Raw genomic sequence first — 13,825 nt, forward strand, 5'->3', positions numbered from 1 at the left:
GGGGTGGGGGGTGAACAGGACCCAAAACATTTCCTCAATTTTAGGAATTTTTAGGAAAAAGATGTCTGCAGAAATGTTTCTGAATTTTTCAAATGGAGTGCAAAGATTGTTATACTGTTTCCCAACATCAGTTGCAGCAGTACAGCACTACCGTGGAAGGCAGTTTCAGTCACGACACTATCTTTGTTTTTACAATATTAAGTGCAGTTACCGCTTAGCATGGAATGATGTCTCTTCTAGGTCAAAGTCTTCTGTTTGTGTTGCAATGACAGCTTGACATAAAATGACTTGATAACTAAAAAAATGGTACAATATTTCAATCCTCAGATCATGAACAATCTAGGAATTAAAAAGCATAACACAGAATTAATGTATCTTTCAAAAATTTTGGATCTGTTTACCTGATTACCCTTTCGGATCCGTTACCACTGACAGTTCAAATTAAACTTTAGTTTTAACAAAACACATATACGCTTTCTAAGGAAAAAAAAAACCTGCAACCAAATTTAAAGCCTCTGTATTTTAAGTTTTCTCCTATCTCCTGATATAGCTGTCCCTCAAATAAAACTCCGGCTGCTCACTGTAAACAGCAAACAACATGAACCGACAGAGATAGCGCCTTCCCACCACCTTCTGCTCAAGAGATGTTGACATATAGGAGTGGCAAAGAGGAAGGTGCAAACAGATGAAAATCCCAGCTGAATGAGTGGGTTTTTAATCTTGCACCTGTTTCCAGGAGGGAGTGTGACAGTGATAGGGTGCAGAAAGGAATGTTACAACCTGGGCAGCAGGATGTGGGTGGAGGTACAAGTCCCAGGGGGGGAGAGGGATGGGGGAGGGAGGAACAGGATCTTGCATCGCATTTCAGACCTTGAATTTGGAAGAACTGTGGTATTGAAGACAAATATTTTAAAAAGCCAAATAGTTTCAGAGCAGTGTTTAGGTATGGAGTTTCCCAGGGGAAGAGAAGTGTTTCCAGCACAATGTGAATGCAGTAACTTTGGAAATAATTTGCAAAAGCAATTGCTCTGAGACTATAGTAATGACTGTGCTGCATGGATTTCATGCACAGCAGAATGCCACCTGAGCTGCCTGAGCATGAACTGGGGCTCTAAATACTTAGAAGTAACATGTTGAAAATAAAAATTGTTCCAAGTAAGGTTTGCTGTTAGGTCGGAACATACTGCAGCCTCTGCAGAAGGGTCTGCCGTGAGGATGCTGATACCCTCTTGGAGATGGGAGTGTGCATGGGAGGAGTTGCTAAAGTCTTTTCAACACCACTTTATTCACGTCCAGTAGTACACCCCTGATGTCCTCATGGTTAATGAACCGGAGCCCAGGCTTTAGAAGAGCGTGGCTGGAGACCAGGAAGGCACCCTGGATTCCCAGCTGTTTGCTCCTCAATGTTCTTTTTCACTACAGTCGTAGAGTTGTAAAAATTGGCTAAATATTCTGCTTTGCGATGTTTCTGGAAATTTGCAAACCTCCCCTTTTCCAATATGTGGAATCTGGATTCAGATGCAATCCAGGCTGGATCCTGTGCCAGGTACTTTTATTGTTATATAGTGATGTACACACATTGTATATAGTGATGGCGACTCTTAAGGCAGTGCAGGTACTGCTTAACACTAGTCCAGTTGCATTCACAGTCCTTTGGAATGATGCAGAGATGAATTTCAAATGGTGTTTAAAATTCTATGTCATTGCTATAAATCCTTGGGTTTTTTCCCTTTAGCTTTTTTTGGGTGGACCCCTAATAAGTTTGACAGGAGCACGAGACGTTTTTGATACATGGCATCAGGTCCGTTAGTTCAGAAACCCCACACAGAAGCTTGTTTTTAGAAAGAGAGAAAATAAGATTAAACAGGACAGGGAAGGCTGTTATGAAGGAATGAAAATATTTTCATTACCAGAGTATTTGTATGTCAACAGCTGATAGGGAATGATGTGAGACATTCCCAGAAGGACTCCCAAAGATTTTTTCCTTGTGCAGTAGACCAATTAGCAGAGCTCAGATTAAATGAGCAATGTCACATTGCTTCTTGCATTAAATTTGTGACATTCAGTCCTTTTATCTAGTAAATATTTGCTCTTTTTTATCCTTGTGAGTTTTGTTATACTACTTTCAACAGCTCTATGTTCCCAAATAACAGGGGGAAATGTTAGCTTGTCCAACACAACTTCAAGACATATAGATTTCTCTTGTGTAATGTATATTTTTAAATATTTATTAAGAAGAAGCTCTCTACATGCACAGAACATGCACACATGTGAAAAGGAGGGGGAGATTAAACTCTCCTAACCTAGAACTGTAGTACTTTTAAACTGACTTCATGAGTTAATAAAGGAGCCAATGAGCAAATTCATTTTCAGACTGCCACTCAGCTCTTCTGAAGCAGCACTTGAACCAGCCCAAAATCAATTATTTGACTTACAGTTGTTTCCCAATCTTAATGTGGTTTGGAGAAATTGTAATCTTTTCCTAGAGAAAACAACTGAATAATTAAAGGTAGCTAAAAAATTAGCACTACGAAAAAAAAACCCAAAACATTAATTTGCAGGGGTGCTTGATTTTCTTAGCAGCTTTTGGATTTCACCACAGAAGTGGTTGTGTTTTGGTGACAGGACATTTTCCAGCCTTTACTCACCTCTAATTTTATGAAATAATGTTGGTTTGAAGTGGGTAGAGGAAATATTGCTATAGACTTAAAGGGCATTAACACTTCATTGAATTTAGTTTTAGAATATCTTTTTCATTTCAACGTGCCCAAAGATTTGCATAACTAAATATTAGTTAATGATTCTGATCTTTCTCAGATAACCTTCTACTACTATTTATGTTATAGTTCAGAATCAGATGGCTCCTTTGAAAGTGTTGTGATCTGCATGGCATGTCACTTAGGTGCGTTCATTGAAAAAAGGTAGAAATAGTGGAATTGTGTTCTATTTTATGTTAGTTTTTAAAGGGCTTGATTCCACAAGGCAGTCTTATCTGTATAATTCTTTACTATGTGTTCATCTGCTGATGTTTTAACCTCAGCTTTATCTTCTCCCTCAAAGCTGTTTTTTTGCTAATTGCTATTTTTAAATACAAAGCACGAGACCTCTGTTTCTCAGGTCAGAGAAACGCTTGAGAGATGAACAGTTAATTCCAATAGTGATATTTATTAGTAACATTGCAATAAGCTCCAGAATAGGCTCAGGATCCTACTGTCCAAGTCACTACATATACATATTGTCATCATTTCCCTGAAAAAGCTTTAAATTATGCCTAAGCTGGGAATTTCAAAAGGGCCTAAGTAATTTTGCATTTTCTGTCTTCACATAGGCTCCAGGAGGTCTTTTGGAGATACCAAAAAGTTGCTTTAGGACTAAATGTAATTCCTTCTCCTAATGCTTTTTCAGATTTTCTTCAAAGATTCATGGATTTTTCTTCCTTTTTGCTGACACCATTTCTTGAAGCTGAGTTCTGTTTTGCTGGTACCAGCTACAACATGGGGGGGGGGGGGGATGATGGGAACATGCCTTCTGTGGAAAGAAGTCATAAAACGTGTATGCTAAAAGGGAAGGTTGAATTGTGTCAGAAAGCACCACTTTACTGTCAGCTCGTCCTGACATACCTTAGTTTTTTACAGCATTTGTTGCTGCTTAGCACCTATTTGATAGTGCAAGTCTCAATACATCTGTGTGTTTCTTTTGCAGTTATTCTGTTGGGGGGGGGGTGGTGGTGCATATAAATGTGTCCCGGAGAAAGCATTTTTCTTCTAATACCCTTTAAATGTTTTTATCTACTGTTTATGGAGAGCACCTCTCTAGAGCAAAGCTGAAATAATACAACTAGAACTGTTATTCCTCCCCCCTCCCTTTCCCACTCAAAAGATCCTAGAATATGAGGGTACTTCCCTGCTAATGAAGAAAGCCCCCTGGATATTGCCTCCTGCAGGGGAAACGGAGCAGGCTTATTGCAAGTGTCAGATTAGTGGGCTGCTGCTTTCCATAGAGAGATGAGTGTGAAACTGAAGAAGTTAAATCAGTATCTAATGTTGATTATCTAATAGTCAGGTTTGAGACAGGCTATTCCCACCCCGAAGCATTGCTGGGGTCACTTGGAAGAGGAGCAACTGCAGGGATTACACTAAGGGTGGGGATGCGCAAACAAGAATGCAGTGAATAACTTGACAAAATTGTGCAGCGCTCAACCCCTTGCAAAGAAGCCTTCACCTATTGCTGGAGTTTTTTGGCATCTAGAAGAGCTTATCTTCAAGTAACATGTAGAGTGTAAGGTGAATTGCAAAAGAGGAATGCAGACAGCTTCTCCTATCAGCACATTGTTTTGGTTAAGACTCTACTGGAGTTTTGTGAAAATGCAATTGGGGGAGGGGAAACAAGACAAAGTCAGCATGTCCTCTGCCTTTTCTTAGTTAATCAAAGCAGCTTATTAGGAAATTAGCACTTCTAGGGTTAGAAAAGGATTGTCAGGCTGTTTTAGTTCTCATATAACTTCACAAACTGTATCCAGCTGTCTAAAAAGCAACCAAAGAGAAAAATAAGCTTTTGCAGCTCTGGCTGTAAATACAAAGGTGGAGGGACAGGAGCTGCACTGGCAGCAGCAGTATGGCTGGTTTATTTTGAGAAAGGAGTATTTTTAGGTCTGACTTGTCGTGGGTGGCTGTGGATCTTGCAGCACTCTGGATGTTGGCAAGAGCAAAATCCTCAGCAAATCACCTTTTCTATGAATTTTGCTCCTTTGCTTTAGTGCTATCTGATAACTTCCACATATATTAACTGTTCTTTCATGACATGTATAAGAAGATCACTGTAAGAACTGCCTGCTCGCAGGGCTGGGCAGCCTGTACTTCCCTGTCCTGCCTAGATCAGTGTGATTCTTACAGGATCCCTCATGCAGAGAGCCTCCTGGAAAATTCAGATGTGTTTTTCAATGGTTGATTAGAATGTGCTCGTGCATTTTCTAGCTCATTTTTGCAGACAATTAACAAAACAAAACAAAAAAAAAGCATGAACCTGCTTGATGTTGACTTCAAACTGTTGACTTCAAACGAACTGTTTCACTGAAAATCATTATTAGCTTTGTGGGCTTTATCCTTTGCACTGGAGACACTGTACCTCTCCTCCCAGCATGTCGGTGGTGGTCTCTGCCCAGAATAGCTCAAGTAGTCACCTTGATCTGTCTTTTACCAGTCGTGCCACCATACTGTCTAGTTCTCCTCTTCCTTTGCTCCTGCCATTTCTCTCTCTCTTCTGTGATAGTTCTTAACCAGGTTTTTGTCCGCAGAGGATTGATTCAGTGGTTGCTGACTGTTTCCTCAACTGTTTTTATACACTTAGTGGCCTTTACATTCTGTGGTTTTGCAGTTTATCCTCTGAGAAGTAGGACCGTATTGCACTTCTCAGGTTACTGAAGCATGCAAAGGAAAGCCTCTAATTTCAAAATAATTTAAAGATGTGTTAAAATATAGGGTACCATTTTGGTGACAAATCTCATCCGTGCTTCATGGACTTCAGAGTCCCATACAGCCAGCCGGAGAGCTTAGAGCTTTCTGTGCACTTCTCAGTTTTCATAAAGAAAGGAGTGAGCTGGGGGAGGCATATATGGTTTCTTTCTTTTTTTTTCCTTAAAGATTTGAAATAAATAAATAAGCAAAATAGCAAATGTCAACATTGCTGGGCAGGAGGGGGCTGTAGATATTTGCACTAGTTCTGCGATGTAGAAATTAATGAACACTTATAAATGCTTGAATAAGGGGTGCTGTGATCTGCAGAAGCATCCCAGCTGAGTTCTGTCCTTTATCCGTGGATGTCCCCTGTCCTGGTCTTTATTCTCTTCTCTAGGGTGTTCCTACTGAAACAGGCTCCCAATGAAATTAAGGTTTATCTATTGTGGTCCAGTGCCTTTAATGAAACTATTTGAATGAGTAAGGGATAGTGTGTGGGTATGAGTCACCCTGGAACTACATGTTCTCTCCAGGACAGCCTTCGGGAGGAGGGGGCGGGCAACATCTGCAAGGATACTGGGGAGAAGGTTACTGCAGGCAAACTTTGTTATTTGATCACTGGTGAAAAGTCAGAGAGGGAAACTCTCAGCTCGGCAGACTGGCGGTTGCTAAGCTGTATTTGGACAGGTACACAGGTGATTATATCTGAGTAATACCAAGGAGCATTACAGTCGTTAACAAGACAAGATTTGCAAATTCCTTGTCAGCAAATGCCTTTAGGAAGTGTACAGCAGGAAATAAAAAAAGAATTCCCTGTCTTGTAATTCACAGCCATTTCTGTGTTGCCTGAAGACCTTTTTTTTACCCTGTGTAGTTGAGAGACGTTTCCTGAGTGCAAACACTGCTTTGGGACTAATGCACTTGTGTCATTCTGTAATACCAGAAAAATAGACCTCACTGTGGCATGGTGTAGGAACATATTTAATGTACAAGTTATATCTATAGCTGTGAAATTCAGCGAGTTGCAAAGGCTAAAAATGTAAGTAAATAAATATAAATATAAATACTATATATCTCATAAATGTATTATTTCAGTCTTAAATCTGGATTAGACAAAAGCGGGATGATCAGCAACAAAGAAGCTATTTCCCAGTAGCTGATTTTAGTGTCATTCCAGACATATGAATATGTAACTCCCTCCTATCTCATCACGTATTTTTTCCTGAAAATAAATTGTGTGCCAGGTGAAGCTCTCTTTTATTTATTGTAAGCAGTGTAAATGTATACAGATTACCAAAGAACTCTTAAAAAGCAAATGTTGAACAGAAGGAACTTTTAGCTGAAGCAAGGTTTGATTACTCACTTGTACTCTTTGATTACTCAGAGTTTGGCTAGGCACATATTAGAATAACTCCCATAAAAATCTAATGTGGTCAAACACGTCTCTGTGGAAATCCATCATGCTGGATTTGACTCCTTAGCTTTCTTTTTTTCTCTTTTTCTCTTTTTCTGTTTATTTTTCTCCTTTTCTCCTTTTCTCCTTTTCTCCTTTTCTCCTTTCCTCCTTTCCTCCTTTCCTCCTTTCCTCCTTTCCTCCTTTCCTCCTTTTCTCATCTTAAATGGATTTTTGTTTTATGGATGAGAAGTAACAGAGAAAATTCACTGTATGCCTCCGCATTCAGAGGGAATCAATGAGGTTTTACTTTCCTCTTGCTGGAGCTGTTGACCAAAAAGGAAGGTATCTGTAGTGTCTCACTCTTTAAAATAAGTGTCTATTCAACCCTGGTTTAAACTATCTGATAGAGAGCTGTAGTTTCTTACAGTTGAACTTCAGTTCTTCACAGTAGATTAATCTTGGAGTGTTCTATCCAGGGCTAGATTCAGCTTCCTTGATTTCAGTGATCAACAGCAAATAATTTGAGGGAATTAACTAGCAAAATAAAAGCTCTGGGTCTAACAATCACTTTGCTTAAGCTTTCTCTGGTTTCCCCACTTTCATGTTGCTGGTTTTACCCTTTCCTTCACCTTGAAGGGTCTAGTTAAATGAACCTGTTAAGTGGCTGGACTGTTCTCATATGACTATATGAAGCCTCTCTTTTTAAGGGGTAAATGAGAGTTCAGTGTTGGTAAGAGTATACTGTCCCCTTTTGCTTCCTGGTAATAAACTCTCAAAACCTTCTAACTGGTAGTACTTCTGTTCCAGAAAGCTGCCCTTTTTTCCCAGGAACTGAAATAAATTATTTAGAAGCACCAAATTTTGCAAAATAGCTGCAGGGTTTATTACCAGTTGGTACAACGGCAAAAATGAGACACAACTTAATGCCTGGAATTTCCAAATTGATGACATTGACTTCTGCACTTTTTCACACCCTTCACTGACAGACACAGGTCACCCTGTTCTGACCACTGCTCCGTACATCGCTTCTGAGGGCACCCATGGTACGGCTGCCCGTGTCCGTGGCTCCTGCGTGCCCAGTGATGGTGTGTAGCACCGCTCCGGTGGATTCCAGCTGACTCAAGTTCATGTGCACGTGCAAAGTCCAATACATAGCAGCAAACTTACTAGAGGAACACCCCACATCATCTGAATTCTGGCAGAGCTGCTTTTTAAATCAGAAGATTCATTTACTGTCATGAAAGTCCTGAGGTAGCCTAGGGAGATAATGAACAGAGAATGTATCAATTAAGTCGTAATGCATGTAAAAATGCAGACAATCTAAAAAAGATAAATTGAGTCAGCACAACAGTGGCAATTCCTTCTAATTCAACTACTTTGACAAGGAAACACGCTAAAATACTGAAGAACTAGCAATGTTATTCTTACCAAATAATTTCAGCATCCCTCTTGAAAATCTCTTTTCTTCCCCATCCTGTGAATAACCTGAGTTAGAACAGCTGGAGAGGGAACAACTCTGTCCTACAGATGCTGCAATTCATATTATATTTTATTAAGCTGAAATGAGAGACATAGCAAACTCTCCTAGGGAGTTCAGAAGTTTCCACCCTTCTAGTAATTGCATACTGTACAGGAAATGGAGGTTAAAAAAAATACAGAAAGTCATTCAGGGTATCTCTAATAGAGTCATTGCCTCGAAATAAGTTCTCATCTCAGAAATCCTCTGAAACGAAAGAATTGGGGAAGTCTTTTGGAAGTTCTTGGTATTTGTCAATAAAGAAGAGTGGAGGAAGGTAGCTAGTTCTGAGATCTAGTGCTGTCTGTTAGCCTCCCAGCCCTGTGTGGGATACTGCATTGCATGCCTGTATTTAAAACTAAACTCCACACCTCCGCCTGCTCAAATCCCTGCACAGATGTATTGCTTTCTTCTCTTATCACAACTGCTCTCCTCCATATACACCATCTTTTAAAAAATGCAATATTCACTATTCCTACAAAGTAGAATTGAAAGTATTTCATACTGTTAATCCGACATACAAACAGACAAGAGCATTATCAGTGTGCTGCTTTCATCTCAGTGGAGTGATGTAACATAAAAGCTCAGCACTTGCCTGAAACTAGAGATTTGGGTCACTCTTGAACACACCAAATCTTTGTCGCTCTGGGAGTACAGCTGTGTTAGATGCTTCAGTCCAGCCACCTGTACTCCAACTAGATCTTAAAGGGGGAGCAACCTTTTTCCTCTTCCTTCCTCTCCTTCCACCTCACCGCAACTGTTTTTAAAAGATAATTAAATAAATAAATAAATAAACACTCAACATTAAGTCTGTACTGTTGGCTCTTGAGAATAAGGTTGTTTTGGCAGTTGCAGACCATGACAGTCAGTATAAAAGGGATGCTTTATACTCAGTTTAAACTTTGTGAGGTAATCCTCCAAAAAACTTAGAGGACTGGGAGTGTTTCATCCATACTAGTGCCAGAATGATCGGTTTCCTCTCTCAAGTGGAGGGAGGACTATCTGGGAAGCTGAATGCTTCATTTTTTGTTTTCTTCAGTGTCTGATTCATTAACAGGTGCATGGCTGAGGATCAGAAGGTCCTGTATTATGTTCTTACTTCTTCTAACTGCATGAAATCTACCTCAAATTGACTATCAGCTTCATGTACATTAGAGGTGTTGCATAACCTCTCAAAAGGAAGGAAATAATTGCTTGCAATTTATAGATGAGATACTTTAAGCACAGGTTTCACTCTAACCAGTCCAAATTGATAAAGCTGAGACTCCCCAAGGTCCAATATACAGGTTTTGCCCACAGGATTATACTGAAATTGCTTAACGCTTCTGTAGGAAATTGAACTCTTTATGTAGCAAGGTTACCTGAACTTTTTTATGTGTGTCAGGTGCTTTATGATCTGTCAATGAAAAGGTATTGTGGATGCTAATGTGTTTTGTTTGGTCTATTTTACAGAATGAACACAATATTTAATATATTCCATTAAAGTACCCATATTTGAGTTTAAATCATTACAAATGCAAAAATCTTTTTGGGGGGGGTGGTGGGAATTATAAATTGTTGCATTAACCTAATTGTACTTCCTTCGAGGTTCCATTAGAAGAGTAAAGTAGTTGCTCTACAAATCACTATACTATGCAAAATATTTTCTGGTGTTCTGTCTTTGTAGTATACCAGGCCAAAACTGGTCCATGACCATGACTCTTACAAAAGCTGAACAATGCATAATACATAAATTAAGCAACAAAGAGGACTGGTGGGATTGCATTATTTTAAAAAGTACAGCTATGTTAACTCTTGCAAGAGTAGTGACTAGTAGGATATTCAGGAAAACTTAATTATGTAATTAATAATGTAGATTTCAGATTAACATCGTGGAATGTCCTTAAATTGACATGAATTTCTGATTTAGCACTCTGTCAGTAATATTAATATGCATCAGTAACTATGAGAATAATAAGTTATCAATACTTATTCTACTTCTTTCTTCCTGAAATTGTGTGTATAGTTAACAGTAGTGTCATTGACTTCATCTGGAAGAGAATTTGATTCTTACATGGTAGCAGTAGTCACCAAATCAGTATTCATTCAGTTAAATTTTAGTCAAAAATGACATTTGGAGGTTGGCTGCATGATAAAACCTGTCAAATCAGGAAATAAAACAGATAACCATCTCTAATACGCATAACTAGCTGAGCTAGATAAATGGGTGATACAGAAATAAACAGGCTCAGTGCTAATAAATGCAAATCCATGCACACTGGAAGTGAAAAAGAAAGTGTTGACAGGCACTAGATTGACTTGGTTTACATTGTTGAATCTGAAGGGATTGTGAAAGCTTAAAATGAAGTTATATAAAAGGTGATGTGAAAAATCCGCAGACTTGAAATTTTATGCTTCAAGAAAATAACTGTTGTACACTTCTATCTTCACATTTGAAGCAACATGCATAAGAAATAAAAAATCCCACATACAGTGTGCACTATACTTCCATCTTTACTTTTAACAAATTCAATTTTAAATTAAAGGTAATTATTAGAATAAACTGTAGCCTGCGATTTTACTTAGTTTCTCAGAATTCATTCTATTCTTGCGGCTAATTTAGGTGTAAAAATTCAACATATATTAAAGGAGCAATAAATTTGTATTATTGCTTCAGTGAAGGCTGTCAGTAAGCATCAACTGGCTCATTTAAGTACATGGAGATTTTATGCTCCTTTGACATTAAGCCAATAACCAAATTCCAAAGGACTTTACCCTGGCTCTTCTGTCCTCTTTGAGTGGTAGAAATGGCTTATAAAATATGAAGTTGAAATCAACTCACAAAATACTGCCAGGACAGAGCATTCAGTCACATATCTGACCAGTTCAGCAAGGGAGACAGATCTTTGCATCTATATAATGAATCACATCTGAGGGAGAGAAACAAGGTTGTGGGGGAATGGATTAGGATCATTTGTTGCACTGATATCTTTGGTGTACTTAAAAGCACGTAAAAAAAGTAAAAACTCAAAACACTGTGGGCTGGGACCTTCTGATTCTCGTGTCAACCAGATGTTTGCTGGCCCTGTCTAAATAGGCTGAATGTATCAGTTTGGCATGTGTGGAGGAGAGGAAGCGGTTGACATCAGTGAAAATGTTGTCTATAGTAGGCTGCTGACTGTCTGTCCCATCTGAGGCTGCTTGCCCTTTCAGAAAAGCTAATGTGAGCCTATGGTTTGTTCTGAGACAGATCTGGAAAAGACCCAAGCTGTGTGAGGAGGAGTCCTTTTCTTCCTCCTAAGCCAGCGGAAGATTACAGGCTGTGTAGACCATGACCCTCAGATCATGGCCCTTAGATCTTCCCTTGTCCCTCACATTCATACAGGATGCTCTTGCTGACAGATGATTTACAAGACAGAGGGTGTTGCGAGCAGAGGAAGAGCAGTGACTAAGTTCACCGCCTCGCAGGAAGCCCACAGCCCTGCGCAGCACTCCGTGGAGGAACCGCGTGCATGTTTCCTCTGTTGGCCCAAGGCATGCAGAACGGTGACTGGAGCTGGTTGTCATGGTATGTGCCAAGCTTACGTGGACGTCACCAGATTTCAGTGTGTCTTCACCTCTCAGAGCTTCAGTATGTTCCTGAGAGGACTGGTTACACTACATATGCTTTCTAGAGATGTAGGTGCAGTGTTATATCCAACCCTTTGGGCTGCTTTCACCCTTACAGACAGTCTTTCCATTGTGAGAGCTTCAGCAGCAGAGGAGAAAGGGGTTTTCTGACGCCCAAGCAGCACACAGAAGTTGTTCACTGGAGTTAAACTCAGAAAGATTGTGAGCTGTGCTCGAAGGCAAGGCATAGGTTAGCACATGATTCCTGGGGAACAGCAAATGTTCAGATGGGCAAGGAGATCAGAAAGAACAGTGAGGAGGCAGCTTAGGCTGGGTGTGCAAGGACAGTTATGTGCAACCACTTACATGTATGGAAATATTAAGATCAAAGAAGGGAATAAGGAAGGAGAAAACCCAATTTAGAAGTTGCTGGAGTCTTAGCCATCCTGGTCTAAAGCCGGGAGTAGCTGGACAAATAGACTGATCAGGGCTTGAGAAAGACAGGCATTAGTACAAGGATCTAAGGCATATTTTGTTCATCTTCTCCACGCTGCTAAGTTTTATTTACTTGATGTTGAGTCTTTGTCAATGGTGTATTTTTCCTTCCTGAAAAGTCTTGGTCTATTTTGTGATTTTGTTTGTGAAAGATGCTCCGTATCTCTCTTTCTGCCCTTGATTGTGCCTGCTCCAGTTTGTCCTTTCTGAGATGGGGCCAAGCAACATGTTGTATTCAGTATATGAGTGAACCATGGGTATATGGTAGTGATATAAGAATGTTTTCCCTTATGTTCCTTACTCTTTTCCTAATAATTCATAATATTCCACCTGCTATTTTATCTGTTGCTGGGTCCTGAGCTGATATTTTTGTAGAACCACCTATTTCAAAATACCTCTGTTGCATAGTAATGGCCAGAGTCCATCACTGCACGTCTAAAATCGAGAGTATTTTTAATCACTCCACATTTATGAAAACTTGAATTTCATATGGCGTTTTATAATAGATTATAATATTGTCATGTAATTCTCTATGGTTGGCTTAAGGTTTTTACTATATTGAAAACCACATATCATCATGAAACTTCATCTCACTCTCCACCTTCTTTTCTAAGTCACTTACAAATACATTAGACGCCACAAGCAGATTCTTGTGGAATTCCGTAGTTTCCTGTGGAAAAGGACTCCTACTGTATTTTTTGAGAAGTTATTTATGAATGTGAAGACCTACTTTTTTTTTTTAATCTTTCACCAACTTAAAGCTGAGAGGGAGAAGAACTTGTCATGAGCTCTTTGGGGATGCAGGTAGGGTATATGAGTAAGATCACTTACATCTGTGTTTACTGACTCCTGAAAACAGATTTCAGAGATATAATGCCTTCTCACAGGGGGAATCTTTATCTGTACATCTCATTGCCCACATGTCTCATGGTTCTATTCTTTCATATTCCTAAGTATAATTTCTAACGGTATCTATGCCAGGTTTACAGGTTTGCAGTTGGATTCCTTCACTTTCCAGAATCTTTTAAACTGGGTATCAGCTTTGCCAATTTCCAGCCCTTGTGAGAAAAATTAACTGCTGCAGTTTCACCGGGACTTTGGTTAGAGCTCATACCTGTCTTGTACTTTCCTGTTCTACTGTTTTATCAACTCATTCTAAAACTTACACTAGCAGGTAGATACATCACTCATGACGTACCCTGTTAGGGAAGGTTGTGTCACACTAACATCCTTCACACTGTGAACGCTGTTGTAAGAATTCATTTAGTCTTTCTGCAATGTTGTTAACCTCTTTAGTGAGCCTTCCACACTTGCACCATAGTTTGGTCTCCTGTAGGCTTTCTGCTCTTGATGCATTTGAAGGAGGAGTGATTTTAG

At 39.5% G+C, this 13,825-nt stretch overlaps 1 protein-coding gene across 1 annotated transcript in view; it reads left to right on the forward strand.

Moving 5' to 3' along the window:
* Window positions 1-13,825, forward strand: part of FOXL2 (forkhead box L2) — a 52,389-nt gene continuing 38,564 nt past the window's right edge. Inside the window, exon 1 of the mRNA XM_080409306.1 lies at window positions 1-13,825. This exon is cut by the window's right edge and continues 38,564 nt beyond it. The gene's annotated coding sequence lies outside the window, so the exon portion shown is untranslated.

The sequence above is a fragment of the Falco punctatus genome, assembly GCF_963210335.1.
Source record: "Falco punctatus genome assembly, chromosome: 13".
Lineage (NCBI taxonomy): Eukaryota > Metazoa > Chordata > Aves > Falconiformes > Falconidae > Falco > Falco punctatus.